Source organism: Dermacentor silvarum, chromosome 8 (genome assembly GCF_013339745.2).
Source record: "Dermacentor silvarum isolate Dsil-2018 chromosome 8, BIME_Dsil_1.4, whole genome shotgun sequence".
Lineage (NCBI taxonomy): Eukaryota > Metazoa > Arthropoda > Arachnida > Ixodida > Ixodidae > Dermacentor > Dermacentor silvarum.
In genome coordinates this window covers 111433980-111448309 of record NC_051161.1, presented here as the reverse complement: position 1 = coordinate 111448309, position 14330 = coordinate 111433980, and positions in this window count along the sequence as shown.

The window sequence follows — 14330 nt, the reverse complement described above, 5'->3', positions numbered from 1 at the left end:
ACCGCATATAAGAAGTCTTTCTCCATACGAATAGATAATATGAGTTCTAGTCAGCGGTATTGCCGGTCGGTTCCTCTTGCCTCGTTAGAAAGCACTGGTGCTGCACATAAGTATTAGGATAGTCTACCACTTGATGTTGATCTCTCGTTCGATTAGTCTGACGTGTTCTCGCCAGCATTTCGAGCTGAGTTTCGAAGTTATGCCGGTGCCTTCTCGCTGCTTTCTATTGCTGTGACACAAGCACGGAGGCAGACAAATCTGTTTTCGCGCTTTTCCTTCCCGCTTTAATCTCCTTGTTTGTGGTGGTTGTTCTCCACCACCTCACATTTGTTGTGCTGATGCCGGCTGCTATCACGTAAACAACAACAAAAAAATAAAAATAAAAAAAACAACAAATGGACGTCGCGCCATCGAGCGATGAGTGCCATCAGAGCCCCGAGAAAGAGAAAGTCCAACTCGAGGGTTGGCGGCCGATGGATCTTGAAAATGTTTTTCCTGTGTTATTTTGTTGGGCCTGTCTATGCCGTGTGCAGTCTCAAATCTTCGTAGGTGTCGTTTCCCTTCTGCACTGCCATTGGTCAACTGCATCGTTACAGGAGCAGGACGACGACCCGGCGCCATCGGTGAAGAGAGCACATGCTTCCTTTCAGATCTACAGTAGCGGAACGTCTCTTGCGAGTTTACCTACTGTGCATTGCGCAAAAAAAACAACAAAAAAAAACAGGGTGTGCATTGCAACAAAAGACTTACAGTCGACAGTGATGTGGCGCGGCTTAACTCTTTGCAGAAAATATGAGGAATAGTAATCTCTCTCTCTCTCTCTCTATATATATATATATATATATATATATATATATATAATTGCTTGTGTGCTTGAACGCCGTTCGCTCACCCGTGTGAGCTGCACACACACACACACACACACACACACACACACATATATATATATATATATATATATATGTGTGTGTGTGTGTGTGTGTGTGTGTAACTTGGCTTTCCTGCAGTGTGCTTTCGGCGCTCACGAAGGAATCAGTGAGTGATAGAAAGCTTCGCTTTAAAAAATATTTGAGGCGTTTGACATTTCATTTTTTTTTTGCAAGTCACTCACAAAGATGTGTTGTACCTTGAGAAGAGCCAGGTGAATGCTCTGTAATGGCTTGTTTGGGCGCTTATCGGCTTCGTTGCGCATTTGGTTGTCGCCTTCTTGGCACATTTGTTTATGCGTTTGTATTAGTATTTATATTAGCATACGGTGGCCTCTTTGTATGTTTTTCTGATTAAAGCTCGTCAGTTGAAGTGTGGCGCTGTGTCCTGCCCCACCTTTCTTCCGTTAGTCTTGTTTGCGCTAGTAACTATGCCACAGCTACTGCATCAACGTCAACTAGGCCAACTTTCTTTGTTAATTATATATGATTTTTTTAAAAGCGCCATTTACTTCATTGATATTTTAGTTCATTAATTTATTTTTTGTACTTCAAGAGTAGAACATGCATTATAAATTTTCTAGCTCTCTCACAATAACAAAGGCCAAGTGAATGGAACAAAAACTGCGGGCCATCTTTATTGAAGATAATGAGATCATATATCTACAATTTAGGATTTATTGGACGACATTTATTGCCGTGCTGCAGAAAGCCCCAGTTGAGAAAAAAAAAGAGCACAGAAGCCGGGTGCTCCAACCATTCGGTCATTATCACTTTATTATTTTAATTAGGACACGATCGCACGCATGCTTCTCTCGTTCCAAAGCCAGCAAGCTCTTTGAAACATCTGGCGCTTGTGCCCCGTACCACTTTCTCGTCTTTCCTCATGACAGCCCGTGCACTGTGACGCTGTGCTAGACTGGAAAATATCCGGGACAGGCCCATATTCCCCAGCACTTTCTCGTAGCCCAATGCTACATGGGCTTCGTGCTACGTAGCCCAATGCTACGTAGAAACTTCGTCACGTTGTACTGACTTGATGACCGACCCATGTCAATAATGTTTCAAAATTTCGTCGCCCGCAAAACTAATACCATCGCCATTTTAACACGGTCCACATGACATAAGCATAAGTACGTACGATTGTATACCACTTATTCGCAGATCACATGACAATCTGTGTTTCTCTCGATAACCCTCACTGAGTACCTATGCTGAACCCAACAATCGACATATGTAATTTTCGATCGAACGGCATCTGTAGAGATCATGTCACAGCCACCATGCGATCTTCAACAAGGTCATCGATGTGCTACTGTCGTCTAACACACGTATGCTCTTGTGAGAAACACAACTACTTGATCTACATAAACACGCTGGTACACCTGGCGACGCTCTGCGGAATCCCAACAATGCTGCATAACCAGGCACCTGCAAAAGGCTACGCATAACATAAATTCCCACAGTGCGTGCGGTCTGCACAATATTTTAACGGTTATATTCGAATGCTATACAAGTGTTTTAGTCAATATGCAATTGGTGTTGTCTAAGATAACATATATAGATTGGGCGTACATTGTTACTTCTCCAGCATACTGTGTTTGCAAACTATTTGCTTAAACGATTTTCACGCTATTTTTCCAAAGCTAAGTAGAAACATTTTCCCGGTTTTCGAAAGCAAGGAACTGACAAAAAAAAGTCGAAGCATGAAATTTCACCGGCTGTATAATAGGTCTGATTTCCTCACTTGCTCACATCAATCATTTAGTACTCATATAATTCGCTATTTAAGTGATTCAACCCTTACAGATTTATGTATATTTTCCGTGAGCGATCTACTCCCAGTGTAATGCCATAGGCGATGCTTTCAAACGTCTCAAAGCCGCAACTAGGAAAAAATGCATAAGGATCCAATAACTAGTTACTCGCTCTTTAAGAAGTTACATATGTGTTCTCTTGTAAGGTAATAGACATACTCTTTTCTTGCCACGTGCCACTGGAGTAAAACAACGTGCTTCTGTCTTAAGCCGCAGTAGCCTAGGATAACGGTATACGCGTAATATTGGATTATGAAAGAATGCGACTGATTTAGTCAATTTTGCCATTCTATTCCAACATACTTTGGGTGAAGCCTACAGCGACGGAAGCGTATGAGATAGGAAGCGCGTGATTAGCGTTACAGCCCAAATACCGTTGCCTTAGTGAAACGGTATACTCTAGAAGTGCCGTAAGTAATTGATGCTTTGAAATCTATGTAATAACAGTGTTCGATTTGAAATTTTAGATGCCCAAGCAGCTCTAGAAAACATCCCGAGGTTTATCCACATGTTTTGTCAAAAAAAAAAAGGTTTGTCCACTCATAAACCGATGTAAATCCGCGGCACACTCAGTTTTTCCGCGATACAGGCAAATATTCTATGAGCTTTCTGTTTAAGACACACTTATACCGCTTCGGGCGTTTGTATTAGGTAATTTATGCACAGCCCATAATATTTCGTCAAACCTTTCAGTACACATTACAAATAGAATGATCCCTGTTTCCAGACAATTTTTAATAGCTGTCGCAATTCATTATTCTAGGACACTCAATACTCAATATTCATAAAGGGCTTTCGAGCGCTTTTATTGATAATTTCCTCCATAGCTCCCAAATTGAGCATTAGGCTTTTGTCGTATACATAAACTACCACAGGCATTCATTCTCTGCAAAGGGAAAGTACCTTTCACACTTGTTTATCACAGGAGAACCACAAAAATAGACGTTCGCATCGTATAGCGCCTCTACAAAGCCAGCAGAAGAGGTATTAGTTTTTTTGCAATACCATAATTGACCAACACAATTTAAACTTTGCGCACAGATCACCCTAACCGGCCCCAAGTATTTCGAAATGTGAACTCTGCGGAACATTTATGCTCTTCTGGCACTCCGCTAAAAAGTGCGCGTAACGCTTCCCAGCGCAGATACATTAAAAGCTTCGCTTTAAAAAATGCGCTCCCTCGCACTTTTAAAGACTGTTGAATGAACGAATCTTCTTTTCTTTTATGCATTTCAGCACATCTCATTTCCAACACCCCTCGAAAAAAATTGGGCACAGCCCGAAAGGTTTATAATCGTGGGACGTGCCTTGCAAGCCACTACTGCATTTTCTCACGACTGCATAACGACGGTTTCGAGCGCGCTAGCCAGGAAAGGGACAGCACATCGCTCTGGATGAAAAAGAATGTCTGCGTGGCATTGTCGAATCGTTTAAGTGTCGTTTATCTCATACACCTTAGGGCGGCCTCTTCAAGGCCCTTTAACGAGCGACTGGTGCCGTTTCACACGGGGCGTTCAAAAGGACTGCATTCGTGGAGCACAAGTTATAGGTGGGCAAGCTGCATTTAACTCTGCATTCAAGATGGAGACCCCTAAACCTGAATGAAATAGAAAAAAAAATACATTCTGGGTGATTGCGCTTGTGTTTTTTTCTAGATATGAGGCTTCCCTGCCCTCTGCAGGAGAGTCTTGCCGTGACCGCGATATTCATATGATGCATTTTTGCACGCAATTTAATTTACATCTTTTTAATCAGAAAATAAAATAAAACCTAAATTTGAATTAGAAGTAAGGAAACGGGAGAAAATAAATAGAAAAATCCGGGCTCTAGCAAACGCAGCTTTTCAGCACTTGCAATCCTTACCTTATGTTCACAGTTTATATATGTTAACGTGGATATTCAAAGAAAGGTAGCCAGGTGAAAATCAATTGATGGCAAACGAGATTCAAAGCTCGCTTCACAAGGCACCGAGATTGAAGCTCGGTCGTGATCATTTTTCTCGTGTTATTTTTGCCGGTTTTTCTCTCATTTTTCTTTGCAGTTGCTGAAATGTATCAGGTAAAGGCTCTAACGTCATTATACTAGACTACAGTGTTGGTGTGTTGATAGCGTGCAAACTTCTCTACGATTCGGTTACATCAAGTGCAGGTGCCCGTAAAGGCTCTAACGTCATTATACTAGACTACAGTGTCGGTGTGTTGATAGCGTGCAAACTTCTCTACGATTCGGTTACATCAGTGCAGGTGCCCACTCGAACTCTGTAGTGCTATCCAAGAGAGCTATTTATTAAAGCCAAGCTTCTTTACTTATTACATCCGCTCTCACCCTATTCCCCCATCCCCTCCACAATTGGCATCTCGCCTCCTTCGGTGACTTTAATGCCAAGTGGGGTCAGCAGGGGAGCGTGTGTAGGAACTTACGGCAGCTGAGTTCCTACGTTTGATAGAGGGCATTAAAGCACCTGTAAATGCTTAGAAGAGGTGTGTGTGTATCTAAGAAAGACGAGGCATGGTCACGCGTGAGGAGAGAAAGAAACAGCGGGTTTTGTAGGGCTCGTTCGTACAGCTTGTAAAATAGAACTTTTTAACAGCTTGAGACGGGGCATAGGCAAGAACAACAGGACAAAGCGTTGTGTCATGTGGTTCCTTTTTTTGTGTTTTCATAGGAACAATATATTGACCACCTAATTTAGACGTCTTCATCAAAAACATATTCCGATGTTTGTATAGTGAGAGCGTGCTAAAGCTATCGCTAAAGGCAGCAGTAGTAAAACATAAACGATTGAAAAAGCAGGAAACATATTATCAAGAATAGAATTTACGTCAACGACGTCACCCTTTTTCTGGTTGCCGAGATTCAGCAGTGTCCGCATTCTGCAGTACCATGCTTGCGCGCGCACTTTGTGATCAGGAGGGGTCGCTTGACAATACAGCAGCGCACGTACGTTATAATGCACAAGAAGTGCGGAAAAGCTTGCAGCGTGACGCTGAAGCTAGAGAAGGATCGAGGGCGCCTTTTGTGGGCCGACGTATTCAGCTTTCATTAAACTTTTTCTACCTCTCTCTTGTGACTAAGAATGTGGCCCCATTTATCTCGAAGGCCAAGCTGCTGGAGTCAGCGACACAGTCGCCTTCGCACTCGATTTGTTTCTTGAAGCGCTCGAGTATGAAGGCGACTTAACAATAAGACAGGAAGGCGTTCCTCTAGACTTCTTTAACTTTTCGCAATAGATAAATAAGAAATGAATAAATTCATAAAGCATATATATACAAACATTGTTGACTATCAACTGAAATTCACATTCCCTTGGAACTACAGGTTCACAAGAGGCAACAATGCTCCTTGACATGAAGGGATGAAAAAAAATCACAGTAAAAAGCTGTATGAGCAACTATAAATATATTAAGCGACAGTTGTCAGTGCGCGGACAATGCGGAAGCAGAGGCTGATCGAACTGCATAAATCACGCCGGATCCTGACACCGAGAACTAGAAAGCACGCATAAGTACGATAAAGATAAGCCAGCACTACCAATTGAAACCTGGACAGCTCTAAAGACAGCGCCAATAGAAACTCCTGGGTCTTGACTTCCATTGGGTCCGTTCTTGCAGCTATTTCTAAAAGCAATATCTCAAGCTGATCCTAATTGTAAATGAAAGGGGGGGGGGGGATTCGAAAAATAGCATGGTTGTGTGGTGGGTGTTCCAAGCAGAAATTTCTTCAAGCAGCACTCTATTTCGTATTTTCAAACATTCGAAAGGAAAACACAACATATTCAGGGATGTGAACAATCCAGGAGCTCTTTTCCAGCCGTATCTAAGTTACTTAGGCTAGACTTTAATTCGTGCGCACGTGATAGAACGTGACATTCCCACAATTCATCCCGTGCCCTCCTCTACGACGCTTCTTATTAGCAGACTGCTTACTTTTTATACCCTAAAGCTCACCAAAAGCTGTACCAATTAAGCCTGCCTTGTAATTTTGTTTCGTGTAAGGCACACGGTGGCCAGCACTGCGAATCAGCATTATACTCAAAAGTAAGCATGGTGAGTTTGACTTTGGGGGGTACTACACTCTTGACTGCATTTCTGCAAGCATAGTCTTGATTTTAATGTTAACACAACAGCTACCGTTAATAGAATTCTACAAATGCGTATTTTTTTCTGCAGGCTTCGTTCATCTGTGAAATCTTTCTCTATGAGTTTGTATATAAATAAAGCAATACGAAAAATAGCACATTATTTCATGAATCTTTTCAAAACGTCGTTTGTTTATAAAACCTAATTCTTATTCATGTATTCTATGTAGTTAGCGTGTTCATATAAAGTGCGTTTAGAAAAGTAAAGAAATATTACATTAAAAACTGGAAACGTTATTTCTGTTACCGCTGCAAAGGCGGTGAGGATTGGACCATCAATTTTTATATTAACCCATAAACTGGAGCACAACGTGAACTATGTCAATGCTAGACTAAGGTAACTGCCGAAGTACTCATTTGCCGAAGTAATCATCTTAAAGAAGAGTGGATCTGCAAGCAGAAATAAATATCTGAGGAAATTGGAAATGTTACAAACAAGAACAAACCGATCTTGGAATTCACTTTCACCCTTTATCTAAAGGTGATTTACAAACGGGGAAAATAAATTAAAATTGTGACCACACCGAAACTGGAAGTTTCCCATACATTGAGGCCTCGGTAGCTTTCTGAAAAAGCAAAGAAAAAATGAGCACGTGTTAGATAAAGCAGGTGCTTGTGACAACGCGTCTATAGGTTTATTTCAAGCTTGAAGCCTCGCCCCTGTACAGGGACCCCTATCGGAGGTCTAACGCCTGTGATCTACTAGCTGAAAATGGGGTTTGCGGATCGGTTACTCGTCGGCAGAGGGGGAAATCATAACCTCGAGCTCTTTCTTTGCACAGAAGAAGAAACAGTGAGGAAGTTAGTTCGGATGCTCAAAAAACAAACATTAAACAAGGCGATGGCCATTTGGGGACAGCAATAGTTGTGACCAGACATACCTTTTGAGAAGTGGGCACTTCAGGAGCTACAACAAATGTCATCTTGCAGAATTAAAAGCGAAATAAAACTTTTTCCTGGATTATTTTTGTGTTTCCATCATCTCTAAAAGTACGCAACTTCTACCTCCTTGCAATGGTTATTTTGTTATGACTGTTTCGCTTGTCAAAGAGTGCACTCGTTCGCCTTTTGGTTTGTAGTTAACCAACAAATAAAAAAAACGAGCAGTCTAGGCCATTCAGAGAGGTACTAATATGTTTCATTTTTGCAAATATATGACATTGAGCCGACTGAAGCATGTTGGCATTGATTAATCTATCTCTGAATATTTTCAAAGCGTTCTGTCATCACACTAAGCATGCAAAGTCGAAGATCACTTGCGTGTGTTAGTCCTAACGCAGTGGTGGCCGAAGAATAAGCCTTGGGTTGTTTAACACTTGAGGCACCACAAATAAATTCAGAATTTTTATTCACCAACCTCATTAGCCAGTATTCAAGAAGAGAATACCGAGCAACCAAATAAAACTTCTTAGTTGAAAACATTTGCTCGTTTTCAATGCGTAACGGATGGGTAGACACGGAGGATTTGGTACAAAATTGGCTCTAACTTCGAAGACGTGCGGCAAGGCTGCAACTTTCAGTTCAAACAACAGTGCAAATAATTCTGCAACTCGTAAATGGAGAAACACCTTACAAAGAACATTACATATGCTTTACAAAGAAACGAAAGAAAGGACTCTTGCAACAACACTCTGCGAATTGATCATTTTGAAAGCGTCGTATCATGTCCCTTAGGCTCTTCAGTGAAATGTTTATGTCAACATCGGCTTGTGAAAAATTTCGAAATTGCGACCAAGAAATTTTGTGAAAACTTGCTCATACAGGTAGAAAATTGTGACCTTCACGAGAAACTTAGCAGAGTCTATGCTTAAATAGAACAGAAGATAAATCTCGTATAGTCGTACCCGCTGGGCTTCATTACGTCTATGCATGGTTATAAATGTGTAGTTTTTTGCATACATAATTGCATAGTTTGTGCCTATATTTCATAACCTTATTTCTAAACTGCAGCATTGTGATATCTAGACGCTACGTCCGACATCAGTTTGTCCTTTGAAAATATATTAGAAAGTACATAGCTGTCAACGAGTATTCATGAGAGTTGGAACAAAATATGTATTGCTGATCAACTGATTATTTATTTGCTTGTACACCAGAGACCGCTGGTCGAAGCAGACGCGAAGAGAGGCAGTGTCATCGCCAAAATATATCTTTGCACAACTAGATAATTGTGATTAAGGCTTTTTCTAGACAGCACTGTAAACCGAACACACTAAAGGTGGTACTGAATAGTGCTCGAATACAAAATTCGGCCTCTGCACATAAATAAAGAGATTCCTAGCACTGTAAGGCATGTGTAGTAAAACCTATTCTTCTTCCCGGGCCAGTGTACTGCGAGCGCAAAATGTTTTGATTTCTTTTAAACTTTTCCGACCACGCGTGTTGACATGACCAGAGACAGTTTCTTTCAAGAGCCACCGTTACGAGACGACGACAGGACCAGATTACTTGGGTCGCTTCGCGCTTTACGTCTTGTCACTTCCATGACACAAAACATTTGTTGGCTTTGTTTTATTGTTTTGCTATATAGTGGCACGTTTCTCGGGTCGTTTCTATCATTTCAGGAGACGTTTAACACATAAAAAAATTTCGTCAAGAGAAAAGCGCTGAACCTTTCTATGAGCGTGATATGATTAAGGCAGTGCCCTTACAAGTTTCACAAGGCAGAGCTGTATTTGCAAGGGATTTACAAAGAGAGAGATAACTCTCCCTCACCAACGAAGAGAAATAAATAAACAGCCAAGCACCACCTCTCAATTCTGTTTTGTTTTGTTGCACAGAAGTTACATTACCCTCAAGCAATTTAAAAGCCTGAGTGAAACCCTGTAGAAGAAGAATAATAGCTTATTGCGCCTTCGCAAAAGTACTGCTTGATTAAGCTCCGCGTTTTAAACGTCCACTGACAGCATTATTCACCAGCAATAGTTGACTATGTCATTAATATTTTACGCACTCTGTTTGAAATCTGCCAGACTTTCGTTTACTACATTTATTATAGGCCGTAAAGGTGCATGTTCTACAATTTTAGAAGTGTAACAATGTATTTTTGACAGACCACGCTTCACAAGACCTTTCGAAACTCGGACCTCTGCCTGGACTGCAGTGATGCAAGGCATTTCTTTTGTGTCTGTTGTGGTTGTGAGTTGCCTTCCCGAGAGGTTATTCTAAACTAATGGGAACGACTGACAGCGCTGCATGTGGTGTCTACGGCTGCGAAGAGAACATAGATGGCCTATTGTGTCACTGGTGGGTTTGGTATACAAAAAAAATTTATGTTCAATTCATTGCTTCGATTAGATCCTCGTTTACTGAGTGCACAGACGCTAGAAACACTCATAGAACTGCGATTTGCACAATTGGGTTATTCGTCATTTCGATATAGAACAGCGCAAAAAAAAAAAAAACAGGACAAGGAGTGGTGTTTGTCGTTTACTGTATTCGTCTTAGTTTTTGTGCGCTGCTCATACTTACTCAAAGAACTCTACTCTGTGACAAGTGTTTGATCATTAGATTGACAATTTGAATTAAGTTGTATTCATTTGGTCAAGTTTTCAAAGGAGTTACATTATATAGTAAGGCTTTGGATTTCACTTTTCATGGTCAAAGAGCGATACTTAGCATAGCTGCCAACAAAGCGAATATTTATTTAAAAAGAAAAGAGTAAACCTCTCGTCTAATTTTCACGCTCAGTTGTCAACCATGATCACGCAGCGATTCGGTGAGTTCACCGGACATATAAGATCGCATATGCTGTTTTCATGGCAAAAAAAAAAAAGAAGCCCTTGTAAAGTATATTAGAAATCACGCGCAAAATTTTTACGCGTAAACATAGGATTGGGTAACACGGTGATCGCCGAATAAGTGACTCTGCTGCGACTATGCAATATCCCCTTGGGAATAAATATTCGGTCTGCGGAAATGAATTCGTCATGGTGTAGAATGGTCGTACTTTTGTCTAACTGGGAGTGTCGGACGCTATATTGTTTGCCATTCCCTAAATCCAGCTCTCTCTCTGCCCCATCTTTTATCACATCGAAGTGTTTGCTCAACCAGTTTTACGGTGATCTTGAACCGTTCGTAGTGTTTTTTCTGCTTAAATAAATCGGCACTTTATTCTCTGTCCCTGATAGAAGGACAGCTATGAGTTCTGAAGTGTGTGTCCCGCACAGTATTGACCGCTTTGATGTTGCTGTGGTTCTTCGTCTGAACCCGATAACTATGTGCACGACTTGCACAGCCTCGCAAAAGCATCCACGCGTAGTGAAGCATAAATATTTTTAGGTATTTGCTATTTTACTCTATGTCTACGAAAGCCCCTCATACATATAGCTAGCCCTATCAGCTACTTTATCGTGAATAAGCCAGAGCCTGAGGGTACGCCATCGCTTCGCGTCCCTGGGAGTCTTGCTCGGCTATTAATGCAGCAGATTGAGAGTACACCAACTCTTATTACATATCGACAGTATTATCCGTCTCTCACTAAAAACTTCTCCTGCACACGCAAAAAAATAATAACAGCAAAACATTACAACGAACGCGTTATCATTTCTGTTGTGGGTTTATACGATTGCAGTCACGGTATACTGTGCCTAAAAGCTATAAAAAGGTTGATCTCACCAGCCCTTAAGTGTCGCCTGGTGACGACAGATAAAGTAGTCGTTACTGTGGGTCGTTGTATTTGCTTTGTAGTTCACCGAGCCGCTGACAAAATCATGAGTAATAAAAGCATGAGTGGTAATCGCAGCATAAGTTGTTGCTGCCGTAGTGCGGGCCACCTTAATTAGGACTCCTATTTGTCCCCGCCTGTCACTGTATATATTAGTCATAAAGCAAACAGCGAACATATGAATAGCTATACCACTCATTGCGATTTGAGAAGCAAAAAAAGTTCAAGTAAAAAAAATTTAAAACTCCCACTTTAGCAGCGTAACCTTTACTTCTCGTTAAAGCGGTAATATTCCTTTGCATCGCTTTCCAACATCTTTCTTAGGCAACGCATACTTCCACAGATATATATATGCATGAAAATTTCTGCCGGTAATTATTTTTTAAGACACAACGTGTGATTTTTGTGTACGTGATAATACTTGCTAAAAGTAATTTTTTACCTATGGATAGCAGGTCTGATAAACTGAGAAAACTTATCTTCTGGATTGTGAAAGCCAAAGTTCAATGAAGCGATGGGGCATGTAGTTGCTAGTGGTTGAATTCATTGTGGCAATAGTAGTAATAAAGAAGATAATTTTGTTTTGAAGCAATAATCTATGCAGCTCGTAGTCGTCTCTTAAGTATAACCTAATTTTATTGTTCAAAGGCTAGTTCTCTAGGCAAGCGCGTAGTAAAGAAAATAATTACTAGTTCGCTCAGGCTACGACCCGAGCATATTTTATTGTAAAGGTTAATTAGCAGAAACCGTCGACATATCTATCGTTCCAGTTTGAGCACTAATAAAGGGTGTAACACTGTTATCAGCATTCCAGTAACTTTTGTACTTGAATGCAGAAAGTAACTGGAACACCAATGCATTTCTCCACGAAGTTGGGGAATTAATATATCTGAACTGGAGTCATCCAGAGAATTTGTTCCAAGTGGATCCGCCTCGCGAAATCCACGACTAGAATTTGTCATTTGCAATATGGGTCATAAGTTAATTACTTGAAAGCCTAATTAGTGATTATTTAATTTGTCAATTATGCATTTCAATGTTTTGAGCACGTAATATCCGCCTCTTCGAGTAGACCAACTCATGAACTAGATTTGGGCTATCGGCCACAGGTAACCTTAAAAAATTTTGACAGTGTTTCCTGAAAGATTCTGGATATTATAGGACATGCAAAAAAGCGGTTAAAACGTTTTCGGGGTACTTCTGAATAAACTTCAGAAGCGCCCCGTCTGGAAAAAAAATTAAGTTAGAGTCCTCATGCCCCGTATCTCCATTTACATGTTTCCTGTCTTCACAAATGCGTCTTCACGGCAGACATTTTTTACATTCTCAAGGTATAAACATAACAAGTGCTTGTGAAAAATCCGTCTCTATCAAAAATCTACTGCGGTCAAGTGTGATGTACGGTAAGCTGCGTAGAATCTATTTTGTGCTTTAATTGCACTTGGTTTAAGTAGGTAGAAACCCTAAAATTTAGACTCCATAACAAATCCTGCTATTTAATTCTGTACGACTGCACGGAGGTCATTATTGGTAGAAAACGAACGTCTTTCATAAGCATTTGCTTGTTTTTGGCAGGCGGCCGGTTAGGGTGCTGATTTTTTAGGTCCTCTACTGATTTTCATTTTCTAATTTCTGGGCCTCAGGGAAAATGGCTGTGTAGAAATGCTGCCGTTTTTCATTAAGACCCGCCCGGCGCTTGCACAGGGTGTGAATTTTGGTAGAGTATATAGAATTTCAAGAAACAATGTTTTTCCTTGACAGTTCTCTGAAAATATTTCTAGGGCGCCTATTACTTCATCGCACACATGTATCTCAACCTGGAAGTAAGAAGTCGTGCAAAAAGTCACCCGCGCTTCCCCTGTCTAGAAAATCGGGGTAAGCGAAGCTTGTCCTATATCTGACCTTTCTCTCTCTCTCTCTTTCTATCTCTCTCTCTGTTTCACTCTCTTGCTTTCTTGCTCTCGTTCTATACTTTTTCTATCCCCTTTTCTTTCCCTCTCTTTCTTTATCTCCTTCTCTCTTTCTCTATTTCTATCTCTCTTTTTTGTCCATGGTATGTGCCATTGAGCTTGGACCCTTTATGCACTATACACAGGATCAGCCCGCTTTTCAGCGTGACACCACCACCGCCGACGCTCGTGAGCCTATAAAGCTTCGCTTAAAATTAGTCTGCAGTTACTTTTTTTTTCTTTCGTATTTTGGATCTTCAATGAACAATAAATGGGTTGCTATAAATGCTCAAGGTGTCTTGATTCGGAACGTGCAAAGGGCAGCCACTCGAAGAAAAACATGAAACAGCAACACCAGAGATTGTCACGACAAGCGCTGATTGGTTGAATATACGCATCCTCTAATCAAATATATTACGATTCTCAGTCTCTCTTCCGATAATAATTCATGCTAATTTACGGTCTCGTTTCAGCAGTAAGTGTCCATTAGGTCCCTCGGCACATAGTAGGGGGTAGTAGACAGGCACCACTAAATCCTCCGAACCCTTATCACACCAACGAGCTTTGGGAGAGATCCTTGTCCAGCTACGACCTCTAGCATCAGCAACGGCTGATTGCGAGGGCTCATGACGCTGCCCGAGCTCAAGGTATTCTGGAAAGAGTACGCCTCTCCAAATGCAGCATTTACCTAATAAAGGTGTTTATTCTCTCTTTATTCATTACATTTTGTGATATCGTAGTCAAAGTCAGCATTAGGAGAAGACCAATGCGCCTCATTTGCGAAACACATGATGAACGTATTGCCACGTCCCTTCCTTAATGTTGGAAACTGCA